The sequence below is a fragment of the Canis lupus genome, chromosome 27 (genome assembly GCF_048164855.1).
Source record: "Canis lupus baileyi chromosome 27, mCanLup2.hap1, whole genome shotgun sequence".
In the NCBI taxonomy this organism is placed as follows: Eukaryota; Metazoa; Chordata; class Mammalia; order Carnivora; family Canidae; genus Canis; species Canis lupus.
Genome location: NC_132864.1, coordinates 22,890,526 through 22,907,492, shown reverse-complemented (window position 1 = coordinate 22,907,492; position 16,967 = coordinate 22,890,526). Strand labels below are relative to the sequence as shown.

General features: G+C 43.4%; 1 protein-coding gene across 2 annotated transcripts in view; it reads right to left on the bottom strand.

Moving 5' to 3' along the window:
• DYNLL1 (dynein light chain LC8-type 1) overlaps positions 1-16,958 on the bottom strand; it is a 32,199-nt gene extending 15,241 nt beyond the window's left edge. Inside the window, exons 1-2 of one of the 2 annotated variants that reach the window (XM_072802814.1) lie at positions 16,634-16,958; positions 6,452-6,542 (exon numbers count right to left, since the gene is read on the bottom strand). The gene's annotated coding sequence lies outside the window, so the exon portion shown is untranslated. The remainder of the gene's footprint in view (positions 1-6,451; positions 6,543-16,633) is intronic. The other variant, XM_072802813.1, reaches the window with a different exon arrangement.
• Positions 16,959-16,967: the final 9 nt, after the last annotated feature.

Below are 16,967 nucleotides of genomic sequence, written 5' to 3'. Positions count from 1 at the left end.
AGGAGGTGGGGACTGAACAAGATGCATATGATGATGTGATTACAGTTGTGACAAATCCAATGATAGAGAATGTAGGCCAGTATAAGAGCTGTTAATGAGGGCAGTGCCCTAGGCTGGCTTTCCTTGGAAGTCACATTTGGGGAGCAATCTAAAGGAACAGGATCTTGCAGAAGGGGATAGGCAGAAGATTCTCAGGTGAAAGGAATAGCACAAAGTTCTCAAGGCTTGAAGGAGGTTGACAGCTGAAGGAAGGCCAACTTGGCTACAGAGAAGTGATCTAGGGGAGTGGGAGAAATGAAGCTAGAATTGGGTGGGGAGGCAACAGCCAGACCTTCAAGGTCTTGTAAGCCTCGCTAAGATATATGGACTCTGTCCTGAGGCCACCATTGGCCCTGAAAGGCTGTAGGTGGGGGCACACGTGATCAGAGGGTCACTGAGAAGACCAGGGCAGGGGGACCAATGAGGCAGCCAGATCACCACTGAGGAAGTATTTGTTGCTCCTTTGCCTCAGTCTCTTGTTTACTCCATTTTAGACATCAGTTTGCAAAGCTCCAGTTCTCTCCAGGGCAGGGAAGGATGTCCTGTCTCAGAAAAGTAGAATTTGGGATCCCTGGGTGGCGCAGCAGTTTGGCGCCTGCCTTTGGCCCAGGGTGCGATCCTGGAGACCCGGGATCGAATCCCACGTCGGGCTCCCAGTGCGTGGAGCCTGCTTCTCCCTCTGCCTATGTCTCTGCCTCTCTCTCTCTCTCTCTCTGTGACTATCATAGAAAGAAAGAAAGAAAGAAAGAAGAATTTTAGGTGCCCCCAAACTTGACATCTGGGGATCTCAAAGCCAGAGCTTAAAGCTGGACATAAAAATCTATTTCTTCTAATCTTCTAGTCTATTTTATGGTGGTGCAAAAGTGATACACATTCAGTTGAAACCAACTTTGAATTTTGATTTTGGATCTTTTCCTGGGCTGGCAATATGTGGTACTATATACTCTTGTGCTGCTGGGCAGTGGCAGCCAGCCACAGCTCACAGTCAGCCATGCAATCGCAAGGGTAAAAATCTGATACATTTACAGCCATTCTGCCTCTCACTTTCAGTACAGTGTTCAATAAATTACATGAGCTAGTCAACACTTTATTATAAAATAGGGTTTGTGTTAGATGATTTTACCCAACGATAAGCTAATGTAAGTGTTCTGAGTACTTTTAAGATAGGCGAGGCCAAGCTATGATTTTCAGTAGGTTAGGCATATTAAATACATTTCTGACTTAGTATATTTTCAACTTATGATGGGTTTAATGGAATCAAACCCATCAAAAGTCAAAGAAGATCTGTATTTCATTAAGCAGAGGTGCCTGGTTGTTCTGGCAGAGCTTCTGTGACTATGACTATTTTCTATAGGAGTTCATATAAATTAGGAATCCTAGATTTACGGCCTTTTACCACCAAGCTATAAAGTACAATAATTAATTAGTGCAGCTAGCTGCACTCAGACTGTTCTCAGTCTCAATGTCACAGCCATCACAGGTGTGAAATATAGAATTTTTAACCAGTTTTCTTTCCATTTTTTGTTAAAAATTATAAAAATAATAAATGGGCAAAGTAAAAGATACAGAAGAACACTAAGAATTAAATTATAACTATTAACTGTATAGAAAGGACCATTGTAACACCATCATTTTTCTATGCATATGTATATGTATCAATATTCATATGATATCTATCACACTGTAATTATTTTTGTTACATGCTTTTACATGTCCTTTTTTTTTTAAATTTATTTATGATAGTCACAGAGAGAGAGAGAGAGAGAGAGAGGCAGAGACACAGGCAGAGGGAGAAGCAGGCTCCATGCACCGAGAGCCCGATGTGGGATTCGATCCCGGGTCTCCAGGATCACGCCCTGGGCCAAAGGCAGGCGCTAATCCGCTGCGCCACCCAGGGATCCCTACATGTCCTTAAAAGCCTTCTGCAACATAATTTTTCTTTTTTTTAAGATTTTATTTACTTATTTGAGAGAGAGAGCACACACAAGGGGGGAAGGGGCAGAGGGAGAGGGAGAAGCAGACTCCCCACTGAGCAGGGAGCCAGACACGGTGCTTCACCCCAGGATCCCAGGATCATGACCTGAGCCAAAGGGAAACACTTAACTGACTGAGCCACCCAGGCGCCTCCCACATAATTTTTCAATAGCTTCTTAATAGTCCATCCGTAACTATTTTCCATCCATAACTTTTTGAAACAATCCCTTATCATTGGACACTTGGGTTGTTTCCAATTCTTCAGTATTCTAACAACGTTTTGTTCTGATGAACACCCTTCAAAGTTAAAAATAATCTGTTTTATTCTACTTTCAGAAGTAATAGGTACTCATTGTATAAAAGTCAAACACTGCAGCAATTTAGAATCTGGAAAAGAACGTTCCTGGTAATCTTACAACTCAAAGATAACAACTGTTAAAATTAGATTTTTTAAATGCATAAAACAGTTTTTTTTCTTTCTTTTTACCAAAATGGGATGATTCTGAGTTTTCCATGTCACGACATATAAATTTGCTTCATTCTTTTAATAAGCTTCCTTACATTCCTACCACCACCGCTACCCACCCACGCACATGTATATGCACACAGCCTCCTCTCCAGGTACCAGGCATGAACCATGAGTTCTCCTACCTAAGGCCATCTTCCTTGGCCCTGAGTCCATCTCCTCTCACTTCTGTGATTGCCAGTATGCCAAATCCTGCATCATTAATTTCCCCCATCTACTGGATTATTCCCATTAGCGTACAAACATCTTGCCATGCTCTTCATCTTTAACAAATGCTTTCCTGGGATGCCTGGGTGGCTCAGCGGTTGAGCGTCTGCCTTTGGTTCAGGGCGTGGTCCCGGTCTTGGGATCAAGTCCCACATCAGGCTCCCTGGGAGGAGCCTGCCTCTTCCTCTATGTCTCTGCCTCTCTGTGTCTCTCATGAATAAATAAATAAATAAATAAATAAAATAAATAATAAATAAAAAGCATTTTAAAAAATGCTTTCCTTAACTATACACTGTCCTCCAGCTATCACCCCATTCAGCTTTCCTCCAAAGAGTTGTCTATATGGTTAATGCCCCCCTTATCCGTGGAGGATGTGTCCCAAGATGCCCAATGGATGTCTGAAACCACAGGTAATACAGAATCCTAGATATATACTGGTTTTCCCATACAGAGATACCTATGGTAAAGTTTATGAATCAGGCACAGTATGAGATTAACAACAGTAACTATACTAACAATCAGTAATTAACAATTAATAATTTATGATAGAACAATTATGACTGTAGAACAATTACAGAACTGTTGTAAAAGTCGTGTGAATATGATCTCTCTCTCAAAATATCTTATTGTACTGAACTCCCCCTTCTTGTGATGATATGAGATGAGAAAATGCCTATGTGATGAGATTAAGTGAGGTGAATAGCAGGCATTGTGACATAATATTAGGTTACTATTGACCTTCCGAGGATAGTCAGAAGGAGGATCATCTGCTTCGAGACTGAAGCTGGAACTGGGGAAAGTGAAACTGTTGATAAAGGAGAGGACCACTATCTCAATATCTGTGATTCAGAACTATGAGAAATGAATTTTGGTTGTTTATAAGCCACCCAGTCAGTGGTATTTTGATATAGCAGCCCGAAAGGACAGAGACACAGCCCATTATCCATTGTCTTCTCAATTCAGAGCACCAAAACAGCTTATCAAGGTGACCAATGACTGCTGTGTGCTCAATCCAGTGACTTTCATTGATACGCTTGTCACAATTTGCTTTCTTCCCTTCTGAAACTCATTCTTTGCTGGGGTTCCAGGACACCCAGGACTCTCACAGTTCTCCTATCTCCCTGGGTCCTCCTCCTTAACTTCATCTGCTTGTTCCACCTCTTCTCCTCTATCTCTGAAGAAGGAGTGTCCAGGCCTCACTTTTGGCCACTTCTCATAGTCCCTGTTTTCTGGCTCTAAAAACCATCTCCATTCTCAGGACTCCTGTTTGAGTCTGCTTGGGCTGCTATAACAGAACACCATAGATCAGGTGGTTTGTAAACAACCAAAATTCCTTTCCACAGTTCTGGAGGTCCGAGATCAGGATGCTGACATGGTTGGGTTCTGACAAGTAGCCCCTGCAAAGATTAAGGCAGGGTCCACTTCCTGGTTTATACCTGGCTGTCTTCTCTCTGTGTCCTCACATGACAGAAGGAGCAGGGGAGCTTTCTGAGGTCTCTCTCTCTCTCTTTTTTTTAAGATTTAATTTATTTATTCCTGAGAGACAGAGAGAGAGAGAGAGAGAGAGAGAAAGAGAGAGGCACAGACACAGGAAGAGGCAGGCTCCATTCCATGCAGGGAGCCTGACGTGGGACTCTATCCCAGGTCTCCAGGACTACACCCTGGGCTGAAGGCAACGCTAAACCACTGAGCCACCTGGGCTGCCCTCTGAGGTCTCTTTTTTATAAGAGCTCTATTTCTATTCATAAGAGTTCTACTCTTATGGCCTAATACTTCCCCAATACTTTTTAAAGATTTTATTTATTCATGACACACACACACACACACACACACACACACACACATACACACACATACAGAGGGAGGCAGAGACACAGGCAGAGGGAGAAACAGTTTCCATACAGGGAGCCTGACACGGGACTCAATCCCAGGACTCCAGGATCATGCCCTGGGCCAATGGCAGGTGCTAAACTGCTAAGCCACCCAGGTGTCCCCTCAATACTCCCAATCTAACAGACTTGGGGGCAGGCAGATTTCAACATATGAATTTTGGGGGTACATAAACATTAGATCTGCTGGAAAACCCAAATTTGTAGTCAGCCAGAAAACAACTGTGGGTACAATGGGAACTCCATTTGTGGCCCTTGGCTGAAGTAAGGATATCTTGCAGGATTGAGTCCTTAACCTGTAGGGTACTGCACTAACTCTGGGTAGCATCAGAAGAATTGAATTGGGGTGCCTGGGTGGCTCAATCAGGTAAGCATCTGACTTTGGTCAAGTCATGATCTTGGGATCAGGCTCTGCACTCAGCAGGGACCCTGCTTGTCCCTTTCCCTCTCCCTTTGTCTCTCCCTGTACTTGTGCGTGCGCTCTCTCTCTCTCTCAAATAAAGAAATAAAATCTTTATTTTTAAAGAATATTTTATTTATTCATGAGAGACACACAGAGAGAGAGGCAGAGACACAGGCAGAGGGAGAAGCAGGCTCCATGCAGGGAGCCCGATGCAGGACTCAATCCCAGGTCTCCAGGATCATGCCCTGAGCTGAAGGCAGACGCCCAACCTCTGAGCCACCCAGGCGTCCCAAAATCTTTTTTAAAAAAGAATTGAATTGTTGGACAGAGAGTTGGTGTTGGAGAATTGAAAAAAAAAATTGGAGAATTGATAAGGAAAAATGACACTGTCCAAAACGAAAGAGAGAGAGAGAGAGACATCAGAGGAAGTCATTGGTTATTAGCACAGTGCTAGATACAGACTTCAACAGATATAAAAATTATAAGCCACAAATAGAAAAAAGAAAAGAAAAAAAGGTGTGAATAAATGGAAAGTGACATCAAGGTTCTTCTGGGTGGGAAGGCCAAATATAGCAATAATGACAAAATTTTCCACATGTAAATTTATAGGTTTAATACCATTCCAATTAAAATACCAACAAGATGTTGTACAGAAGTTGATAGAAGGATGGCAGATTATGCTTAGACAAATCACAGGGTGCCTAGATGGCTCAGTTGGCTAAGTGTCTGACTCTTGATTTCAGTTCAGGTCATGATCTCAGGGTTATGAGACTGAGCCCTGGGGAAGGCTGGGTGTGGAGCTTGCTTAAGATTCTCTCTGTCTGGGGTGCCTGGGTGGCTAAGTTGGTTAAGCGTCTGCCTGTGGCTCAGGTCGTGATCCCAGCGTCCCAGGATCCAGTCCCACATCAGGCTCCCTGCTCAGTGGGGAGTCTGCTTCTCCTGCTCTCTCTCTGCTCCTCCTCAACCCAGTCTTGTATGCTCTCTTTCAAATAAATAAATAAAATCTTAAAAAAAAAGATTATCTCTGTCCTGAGGCATCTGAGTGGCTCAGTCGGTTAGGTGTCTGACTCATTACTTTGGCTCAGATTATGATCTCATGGGTCCTGAGATCAGGCCCCTGCCCTGTGTGGGGCTCTGTGCTCAGCAGCGAGTCTCCTTGAAATTCTCTCTCTCCCTCTCCTCCTGCCTCTCCCCCACCCACACTCTCAATAAATAAATAAATAAATAAATAAATAAATAAATAAATAACATCTTTAAGAAAAAAAAGATTCTCTTTCTCCTTCTCCCTCTGACCCCACCCCCCAAAAGACTTTGTAAATCGGCAACACAACTAAGCCTTTCAGAAGTACATATTTGGAGGAAAGTTCTAGACCACGGTCCCACAGTTCTTGCTACCACTGAACACCAACTCACCAAGTCAGGGACCTGAAGGCCATGGAGGGTTTGGCCAAGCAAAAGACTGGGGAGGCAGAAGTGGAGAAATCAATGTTCCAAGAAGTAGCCTCTGCAAAGATGAAATGCAGGCTTTCAGACACAGCAGATCCCAGAGAAGGAGGCTGAGTAGTAGTGGGAGACGAGGAGAAGCTGGGGGAGGCACATGAGGAAGAGCCAAGATAAGGGTGTGGAAACAGGTTTTTCTCCAGGGGGCTGATGCTTTGTCTCTTCTGCTGCTGCTGAGTCCCTAGCATCTAGCCACACAGTAGATGTTCTATAAACATCTCGGAGATCTTTTTTTTTTTAAAGATTTTATTTATTTCATGAGAGACAGAGAGAAAGAGGCAGAGACATAGGCAAAGGGAGAAGCAGCCTCCCTGCAGGGAGCCCAACGTGGGACTTGATCACAGGACCCCGGGATCACGAGCTGAGCCAAAGACAGACACTCAGCCACTGAGCCACCCACGTGCCCCAGAGATCTTTTCATACCTACATATATGGACTTGGTTTTTGTAATGTCTGCATAGTCTTCAGGCTTCCACATTCCAATCCCTGTGACAGGTCCCACTGGATGGACCTTGAGGTTGCTTCCAGTTAGTATTAGGGAATCATTATTAATAAACATCCTAGCGTTTCAAATACAGGCCCCCTGTGGTCTGTCTTCTCAAGATCCCAGGGATCTCCTGGATTTTTTGATTGGTCCTGTTCTGGGAACTAAACAAGCACCCTTTTGCTAGTCATGGTCCCTTCAGAGACTGTGCAATATAGTCCCCTCAGGCTTTTCCCTCCCCCCAGCCTATGCCCCTTTACAATCATCCTATTCAGGGATATACAATAAACATTTGTATGGTAAAGGCAACTGACATGGATTTCTATGGAGCAGCTGAAATACCCTGACTCAGCCAGCCTCTGTTTTTTTTTTTTTTTTTTTTATATATATAAGGTTTTATTTACTTATTCATGAGAGACACAGAGAGAGAGGCAGAGGGAGAAGCGGGCTCCATGCAGGGAGCCTGATGCAAGACTCGACCCTAAGTCTCCAGGATCACACCCTGGGCAGAAAGCGGCGCTAAACCACTGAGCCACCTGGGCTGCCCCCAGCCTCTGATTTATATTAGGGCTTCCCATGAGTCCCTTGTGATTATAGACGGAGAAAGAACACCCCTCACTCCCAACTCATGGCATTATTGTGCTACTAAGCTTCCCCCAAAACACCAAGCTCTTTTTGGGACCCTCCCAGCTTTCTCTGCACATGCTTTTCCTTCTCCTCTTCTCAGTGCCTGGCTAACTAATACCAGCTGGTTCTTCAGGTCTCAGAAGCTACTCCTTCCAGGAAGCCTTTCCTGAATACCCCACTCCAGCCTGGGTTAAGAGCTACAGAAGCACCCCGTTATTTCTTGTAGCACGTATCCCACACTTTGTTGTAATTCCCTGTTCACAGTTGTCTGTGAACAGTGTGAGGGCACAATTTGGGTCTTGTTCACTGTTTTGTCCTTGGCGCCTACCACAGAGCCAGGCGGTTTTGTGGCTCAATAAATATCAGTTGAATGAATGCACAAACGTCAAGTGCACGAGGAGTGGGGAAGCCACCAAAGTCCCAGAAGCCACATACACAACCAGAGGCTCTTAAAGCTGGAGACGAAGCATTCCTTAAGGAACAAAAACCTGACTTCTTGTAGGTACCTTCAAGGAGTATGTCATAAGACAAACTGGCAATCCAAGGGAAAGGATAGGATCACAAAAGAAAATAGTCTCCAGCTGCCTAGCTCCAGGGAATGTTTGTCAGTGTGACATTCACAGAAGCCTTGCACATGTGCTGAGGGGGAGAGCCAGCCTCAGCCAGACAGGAGGGAGTTCAGCTACTGTGCATATGTTAGCACTGAGTGATGTGTGGCTTAGAAGCTTCTTGGCTCTGAGTTTCTTTTCTTTCTTCTTTTTTTTTAACAACAACAACAAAAAACTCCAGATATTTCCCAATTTCATATATATATATATATATATATATATATAATCTTTAAGGAACGTTTTTATTTTTGAGGTACTGTTACCAAATTATATTGACTCAGTTCATTAAAAACCATAGTACAGAATTGATTTGAGTCCAAAAGTATTAGGATTCTATTAAATAAATGCTTCTTCTTGCCGCACCCAAAAAAAAACTCATTAGCACCGTCATTAATCATTTCACACCCCTTCAACCCTTTGCTTGTGTCCCTGAGTTACTCTGCCATAAAAGAAGTTTCTGAAGGTATGTGATAAGGTGGAGCATGTTTAAGGAACAGTTCTAGGTTGAGGGTAAGGAATTTGGGGCTGAGAAAGTAAAACTTGTTGAACTTGAGGAGCCCATCTATCATTTTGTGCCTCAGTTCCCCTTTTCTGGAGCTAGAATAGCTCTTTTTTTAAATACTAGTTAATAAAGTCAACAGGTGTTTATTAAGCACTGTTAGAAAACCACTGGCCCAAAATGGTGTCACTGAGATTAAAGCCCCAAGTCAATTAACCAGGACTTAATACTTAACCTAACAGCAGTTTCAACCTCCCCCCCCAAATGTAATCTTTAACCAGTCAACATGGGAACTCTTGGGTTAACACTAGGAAATTTACTGATAGGCCTCTTCAGTGCCCCTAAGGAGGGTGACTGCCTAAAACAATGAACTCTTTGCTAACCATTTGCTTTTTTTCCATTCCTTCTCTAGCTTTAAAAACCTTTCCTTTTCCATAGCCCTTTGGAACTCTTGTTTACTTGCTAGACTGGATGCTGCCTGATTCATGAATCAATTAATAAAGCCAATTAGGGGGCACCTGGCTGGCTCAGTCAGAGGAGCATGTGACTCTGGACAAGCATGTGTCATGAGTTCAACCCACAATAGTGTAGAGATTACTAAAAAATAAATAAATAAGCTTTAAAAAATAAGGCCAATTAGATCTTTAAAATTTAAGGTTTTTCTTAAGATTTTATTTTTTTATTCATGAGAGACACACAGAGAGAGGCAGAGACACAGGCAGAGGGAGAAACAGGCTCCTCACAGGGAGCCTGATGTGGAACTTGATCCCTGAACCCAGGATCATGCCCTGAGCCAAAAGCAGACACTCAACGGCTGAGCCACCCAGGTGTTCCATGGTATCTTTTATTATTGTTATTTAACAGCACCTACCATGTGCCAGCATAGCATGGCTGACTGGTTGCAGTGGTTCTTAACCTTTTCTGGGGGGATGCAGATTTACAGATCTTTATGGTAGCCACTAGCCACATTTGGCTATTTATTAACTGGAGTGCCTGGGTGGCTCAGTCAGCTAGCCATCTGACTCTTGATTTCATGATTTTGGCTCATGTCATGATCTCACGGGTTGTGAGACTGAGCCCCTTGTCATGGGGCTCCGTGTTCAGCAGAGTCTGAGATTCTCTCTCCCTATCTCCCTCTGCCCCTCCCCCAACTCCTCAGGGGTATATGTGTGTGTGTGTGTGTGTGTGTGTGTTCTCTCTCTCTCCCTCTCTCTTGCTAAGGTAAATAAATCTTTATAAAATAATAAGAACTAGTTACAATTAAATACAATGAAAAGTTCAGTATCTCACTTGCACTAGTCATTGAGTTATTTCAAGAGCTCAATAACCACATGATTCTAATGGCTACTCCACAGAACTCAGATATAGAACATATCCATCATTATACAAAGTTCTATTGGACAGCACTGCATGGATATTCTCCCCGGAATTACAACTTCTCTGTTCAATTTGCAATACTTTTTATCCAAATTTACAAGTTTTACAGTTTTTCAGGGTTGGAGTAGGGGTTGGGTGCGGAGGCAGTCAGTCATTCACTGGTCCCTGAGCCCCAGAATCCAAGAAACAGAAGCCCTGATATGACAAGCTTTTGGAGAATTCCATCTCAGAATATAGCAAGCTGACAAAAATAAAGCAATAAAGCTGCTACAAATCCAGTATGCTCACTGCTTTAATTGTACCTCCTCATGTAAAACCAGGAATCCTACCTATCTGGCCATATTCAAAGAAACATCAGCTTATTAGTCAAAAATAACTGAAAACCAATGTTAAGGATTTTCTGTAATCTCTTAAAGAGACACCAGAGGGGAATAATATTCACAACACACTGCAAATCTTCTTGAATTATCTTTCCTATCTTTTTCCTCTTCTCATCCTCCCACACATGGCACTTGCTTCCTGAAAGCTCTCTGCACTCCCATCCAAACCCCCTCAAACCTAGTCTGCCACTGCTTCTCCCTTTCCTCCCCTGCTCAGCAAAGTTCTCTATTATGTAGCTCTGCAGAATATGTTTTATTTTACTCTGTCACACAAATACAGTGGCAAAGAATAACAAAGAGAAAGCTCTCGGGGTGATGTGACTAGGCACACATTCCGGTGACCCAACCCACAGCTCTCCCTGGCAGCCTGGACCAGTTTCTTTGAGGTGACTCATTTTCCCACCAATGATTTACTCCCCGCATCACTTCCTCTTCTATCCACTGCTCCCAAGGACCAGAGTCTGAGAGAAATTCATGACTGAGCCTGACCCAGAAGAAAACATATTGCTGGGATGCTAGAGGGAACTGATGTCATAGGGAAAGGAAGAAAACCAGATGGTCTGGTTCATAGAATCTTTTATCCCTACTGATAATTGTTTTATTATTACTTTTTATTGGGCACTGCCCTACTCCCTAGCAGGGAGTGAATGGCTTGCTGTGGGAAATACATTAACTCTTAACACTCTGCCAAGGTCAAAGACTTCTTTTCAATCTGAAGAGAAGTCCAACAGTGCCATTCTTATCTTCATATTAGAAGTGATCGGTGTTATTCAGCTCCCCTGTATTTTAGGTGAAAACTTAACCCTGTAGGAAGGGCAGTTCTATCCCTTGTATTAGAGAACTCTGATCCTCATCCACCATCATTTGGTCATGCTCCTTGAATTGCTTTTATTTTTATCTTTTATTATTATTTTTAAAGATTTTATTTTTTATTCATGAGAGACACACAGAGAGGCAGAGACACAGGCAGAGGGAGAAGGAGGCTCCACACAGGAAGCCCGATGCAGGACTCAATCCTAGAACTCCAGGATCATGCCCTGAGCTGACAGCAGACGCCCAACCTCTGAGTCACCTAGGCGTCCCATCCTTGAATTGTTTTTAGTGAAGAGGGCACATAGAGCCTAGAACCATCACGTTTCTTATCCTTCCTGTGTTACCCACATGCATCTAAACTCATTGTTGTCCACCCCCTATAGATCACTTCCCTCTGCTTTACTCCCCATCTCAGAATGCTATGACTGCATAACCAGTTCCCTAAGCCAAGAACTTGTAAATCAACCTGGACTCCTCCTCACTCAGCCCCCACAGCCAGTCTATCACCATGTCCTATGATATCGTCTCCTTGAGATAACTCACCTCCTTAGTATCTATCTCTGTCCTCTTACATCAGGCCAGCGGCATTTCTTATTTTAAGGACTGCAGAGGTCTCCCAGTAGGTGTCTCCCTGCATTGGCTCCCATGTTGCTTCCCCATGTAACCTGCTAGTCCATGGGCCATTTGGGGCTATCCCTGTTCTTACCTATACTCACCTTTAGGCTAATCTGACTACAGTGTCATAAGTTCCCAGAAGAGTAAGAATCCAACTACAAAATCACTAATGGAATATGTAGTTTTAAATGAAGGAATCAGGCAGCCCAGGTGGCTCAGCTGTTTAGCGCCACCTTCAGCCAGGGGCCTGATCCTGGAGTCCCGGGATCGAGTGTCCCTGCATGGAGCCTGCTTCTCCCTCTGCCTCTATTTCTATCTCTGTCTCTCATGAATAAATAAATAAAATTTTTAAAAAATTTTAAATGAAGGAATCTATGAAGTCCCAGTGGGAGCTTACACTGCAATTACACAGCAATAGTTCCTACACAGACCCCTTGTCTCTTCTCTCCAAGATTCTGCTCACCTCCACTCCCATTTCATTATGGCAGGTATTGCCACACCTCTCTCTCTCACTCCCTTTCCTTTCCCTACTATCCTGCAGCTGCCCTCTAGTTAAATTAGTTCTTGGTTGCCTCCTCCACATTTCTAATCCTTTCAGCTGCCACTTCCTTCTGAGAAGATCTCATCCCAACATAACTCCTTAAAGCCTTCATGGCTACTCACTGCTCTCAGTAGAGTCCACATTCCCTAACATGTTCTACTAGGCTTTGCAAGCCCCGGCCCCAGCTCCTTCCCCTTCTGCCCCAGACATACTGCAGGGCATTGGGGATCACCCCTGCTCTGCTGTCTCTTCTTTGTGGGCAGTCTGTCATGCTCCCCTTTTTCCCTATGATTAATTCTGACTGGTCTTCCAGGGCTCCACCTAAACATCTCCTGGAAGCCTTCCTTATAATCTTTAAGACTGTGTTAGGTGTTAAAAAAAAAAAAAAAAAAGACTGTGTTAGATGATCTTGCAGCAGTTTATCCTTAACCATAGCTGTGCTCTCAATGGCTGTTTGAATAGCACCTTGAGGACAGAATTGCATTACTGCATGACATGGCTTCTTACAGGGCCTAAATTATAGTGTTGTGCTCATGATGCTGAATAACTAGATAAGCAAAAACCCAAAAGCATGTCTCTGTCTAGATTCTGTGGCCTTAGTAGAGAATGGAACCCATGAGACTCTAAAGCATTAAGCTATAATTCAGGCCTTGTTTGTGTTCTAACCTGCAAAGGTTAGTACCTGAGTTCACAGGAAAAAAAAAACAAAACACATTTGGGGTTTCATGGATGATCATGAATACCTTCTGGCAATTTTGCTGTGTTCCTTTTAATTCTGGAAGGCTGTACTTGCCCTATCCCCACATCAGGACACAACATTTTCTAAGCTAGGCATGAACCCCTCTGGTGATTGCATGCTGTGAGGTTTTGCATAATATAAGCTGAATCATTACTATTTATAAGCAATCTTCTACCTAGAGTCCTAGTAGACTACTTAGCTGATTCCACTTCTCTCCCTAAGAGACGAAATTGTCTAGCATTGTCCAACTAGCATTTTTTTTGGGGGGGAGGCAATCTTTCCAAGCAACAATCATGTAGGAGTGGTAGGAGTCAGATAGTGGTATTAACACACTTAAACACACCACAAAAATGGAGAGGCATCTGGACTTCTCAATGCCTTTGGGATATGTAAGCTTCTATAAGGCTTTGTACTTAAGACTCAAAATCATATTTGGCCAGGACTCTTTCCTGCTTGACTTCTGGCTAGCAAGGAACAGCTAAAAGCTTTACATAATTCAGAATACAACAGATGGTTCTGTTTTATTTTAGAAATAATTTATTGTGTTTTATTCCAATTATAAAAGTAGTACATGCTAATTACAGACAATTTGATATATACAGAAAAACATAAATAAAAATATAGAAATCATTTCCACAAGAGATATCTCTACAAACATTTGGAAAGTTATTTTCTATGCTTTTTTTGTTACAAGCAATGAATATATGTACATATATACATTATTTTTGAAGAACCTCCAATATGTACGTATGTGTGCATGTATGTGTATTCCCTTGAATAGAACTGGATAATACTACTTAAATTTTTGCTTATTTCCCTTTTTCTTTCCAGAATATAAAAATGGGGATGCCTGGGTGGCTCAGTGGTTGAGCGTCTGCCTTTGGCTCAGGGCATGATCCTGGGGTCCTGGAATTGAGTCCTGCATTCAGCTCCCTGCATGGAGCCTGCTTCTCCCTCTGCCTATGTCTCTGCCTCTCTCTCTCATGAATAAATAAATAAATAATTTAAAAAAAATATAAAAATGAAACATAGTTACAATAACTATTTTCAACTTTACAGTAATGTATGAAGCCTAAAGTGAAAGTTTCCACAACTGTATTCTTTACAGGTAACTGTGTCAACCAATTCAATAGATTCCTTGAGAATATATAATTATATGTGTTTAATGTATATATTAAACAACACTTTTTTTTTTTTTTTAAGTAGACTCCATACCCAGCATGGAGCCCAACCCAGACTCGAACTCACAATTGTGAGATCAACACCTGAGCCAAGATCAAGATTTGGCCACTCAACCAACTGAAACCACCCAGGTGCCCCTCAAACAACATTCTAAATTCATTTTAATTATAACTAAATTAGCAAGACCTTAATATCCTTCAAAATATTGTTTAAAAATTGTGTAACAAGGGCAGCCCGGGTGGCTCAGCAGTTTAGTGCCGCCTTCAGTCCAGGGTGTGATCCCTGAGACCCAGGATTGAGTCCCATGTCGGGCTCCCTGCATGGAGCCTGCTTCTCCCTCTGCCTGTGTCTCTGCTTCTCTCTCTCTCTTTCTCTGTCTCTATGAAGAAATAAATAAAATCTTTAAAAAAATAAATAAATAAAAATTGTGTAACATTCAACATTATTATGTTGAACCACTCCATTATTATCAGGGGTTCAATTTTTTTTAATTGAACAGAATGCAATGAACATACATAACTTATTGTAAGGAGTTATTTCCTGATGATAAAATTCTCCAAGTAAAATTACTGGACCAAGAGGTATATGTGTATTATCACGGCCTGATGTATACCATCAATTAACCTTCCAAAAAGGTTATACACTCAGTAGTTAACACGTGGGTGCCTAATTTGTATTTGTTTTTATTTTATTTTATTTATTTTTTTGTTTGTTTGTTTTTATTTTAAAAGGCTCAGAGGTGGGGAAGCTTGGGTGGCTCAGTGGGTTGAGCCTGAGACTTTTGGTCTCAGCTCAGGTCTTGATCTCAGGATCCTGAGTGCAAGCCCCACCTTGGGCTCCCCCCTGGGCTGGAGTCTACTGTAATAAAAAAGGGCTCAGAGGGGGTATAACTACAAATCAACTACTGTACCTTCAGATTAAATGTTTGGTTTTATTTATTTTAAAATATTTTATTTAGTTATTAATGAGAGACACTGTGAGAGGCAGGACCCCATCCCAGGACCCCGGGATCACAACCTGGACCAAAGGCAGATGTTTAACCACTGAGCCACCAAGCGCCCCTAAATGTTTGGTTTTATTCGCTTGCTATTGATAACATTAATGGAGTTTTTAGTTTTTATAAAGTTTATTTGTGGGGCGCCTGGGTAACTCAGTGGGTTAAGCATCTGCCCTTGGCTCAGGTCATGATCCTGGAGTCCTGGAGTGAGTCCCTGTGCAGTAGGAAGTCTGCTCCTCCCTCTCTCTCTGCCTCTTCCCTGGCTTGTGCTCTCTCCTCTCCCGCTCACTCTCTCAAATAAATAAAATCTTAAAAAAAAAAAAAAAAAAGTTTATTTGTTTTAGTAATGACTATGCCAACGAACCGTGGAGCCCAAACTCAGAACCCGGAGATAAAGAGTCACAGTGACTGAGCCAACCAGGCAGCCCTAGGGTTTGTTTTCAACAAGTTTCATACCTGCGCCCTAACATTCATTATATAAATTTTCAGACATAAAAAAGGTTGAAAGAATGGTACACTGGGCAGCCCAAGTGGCTCGGCGGTTTAGCACCGCCTTCAGCCCAGGGTGTGATCCTGGAATCCTGGGATGGAGTCCCACATGGGTCTCCCTGCATGGAGCCTGCTTCTCCCTCTGCCTATGTCTCTGCTCCCCACCCCCCATGAATAAATAAATAAAATCTTAAAAAAAAAAAGAAAAAAAGAATGGTACACTGAACACACTGAACGCACGCACCGTCTAGATTCTACAGTTAACATTCCAGTGTGTTATTTTCCTTTGCTTACCCGCCGTGCATCAGTCCACAGAAGATTCATTTTTAATATGCAAGCTCTTTTTAGACCTCTATTTTTGCGGCGTCCCCTGAACTATGGGAAGTAAGTGTGAAAGAGTGCCATGGTGGGAGTCTACCAGCGCTCCTCAGAGGCTCGGCCCACAGGCTGGGAGCGCGGCTTCGGGCCCCAATCCTGACCCCACCAGGAGACACCAATATTCTCTCACCTGTAATACCGGAATCCCACCATCTCTGGTGAGGATTAAAAGCACAAATAATGGGAGGCCCTCTGTAGCGACAGCTGAGATAACTGAGACTCTTTTTCCCTCTTAGTGTCCCCTGAATGTCAAGCCCAAGTCCCCGAAGCCATCTCAGGCCCCTCACACCCAGCTCTTGTCCATCTCAGGCCCTCAGTTCTGAGCAACGGTAAAATGGGGGCAGGGTCGCCCAGAGGGCTACTGACCTGAGTCTGAGGGCCGAGACAGCCCCACCCAGCCCACCGTCCGGGACTCCTTCAGGCCGCAGCGGGGTCAGCCTGCGGCCCGGGCCTGGCTCCCTCCCTCCGGCGCCCCGCACGCAGAGTGACAGCCCGCGCGGGGTCCTCTCCGCCGCAGCTCGCATCACCTCAGAGAGTGCTCACAAAAGCCTGTGAGGTAGGCAGCGCTACGGAAGCAGAAAACTGAGGCCCAAGAAACTTGAGTCACTTGCCCAAGACCATGAAGCTGGCGAGTGAACTGCTTTCAGGGAATTCCAGGAATCAAGCCCAATACGCCCGACTCCAAGCTCTCCCTTTCTTT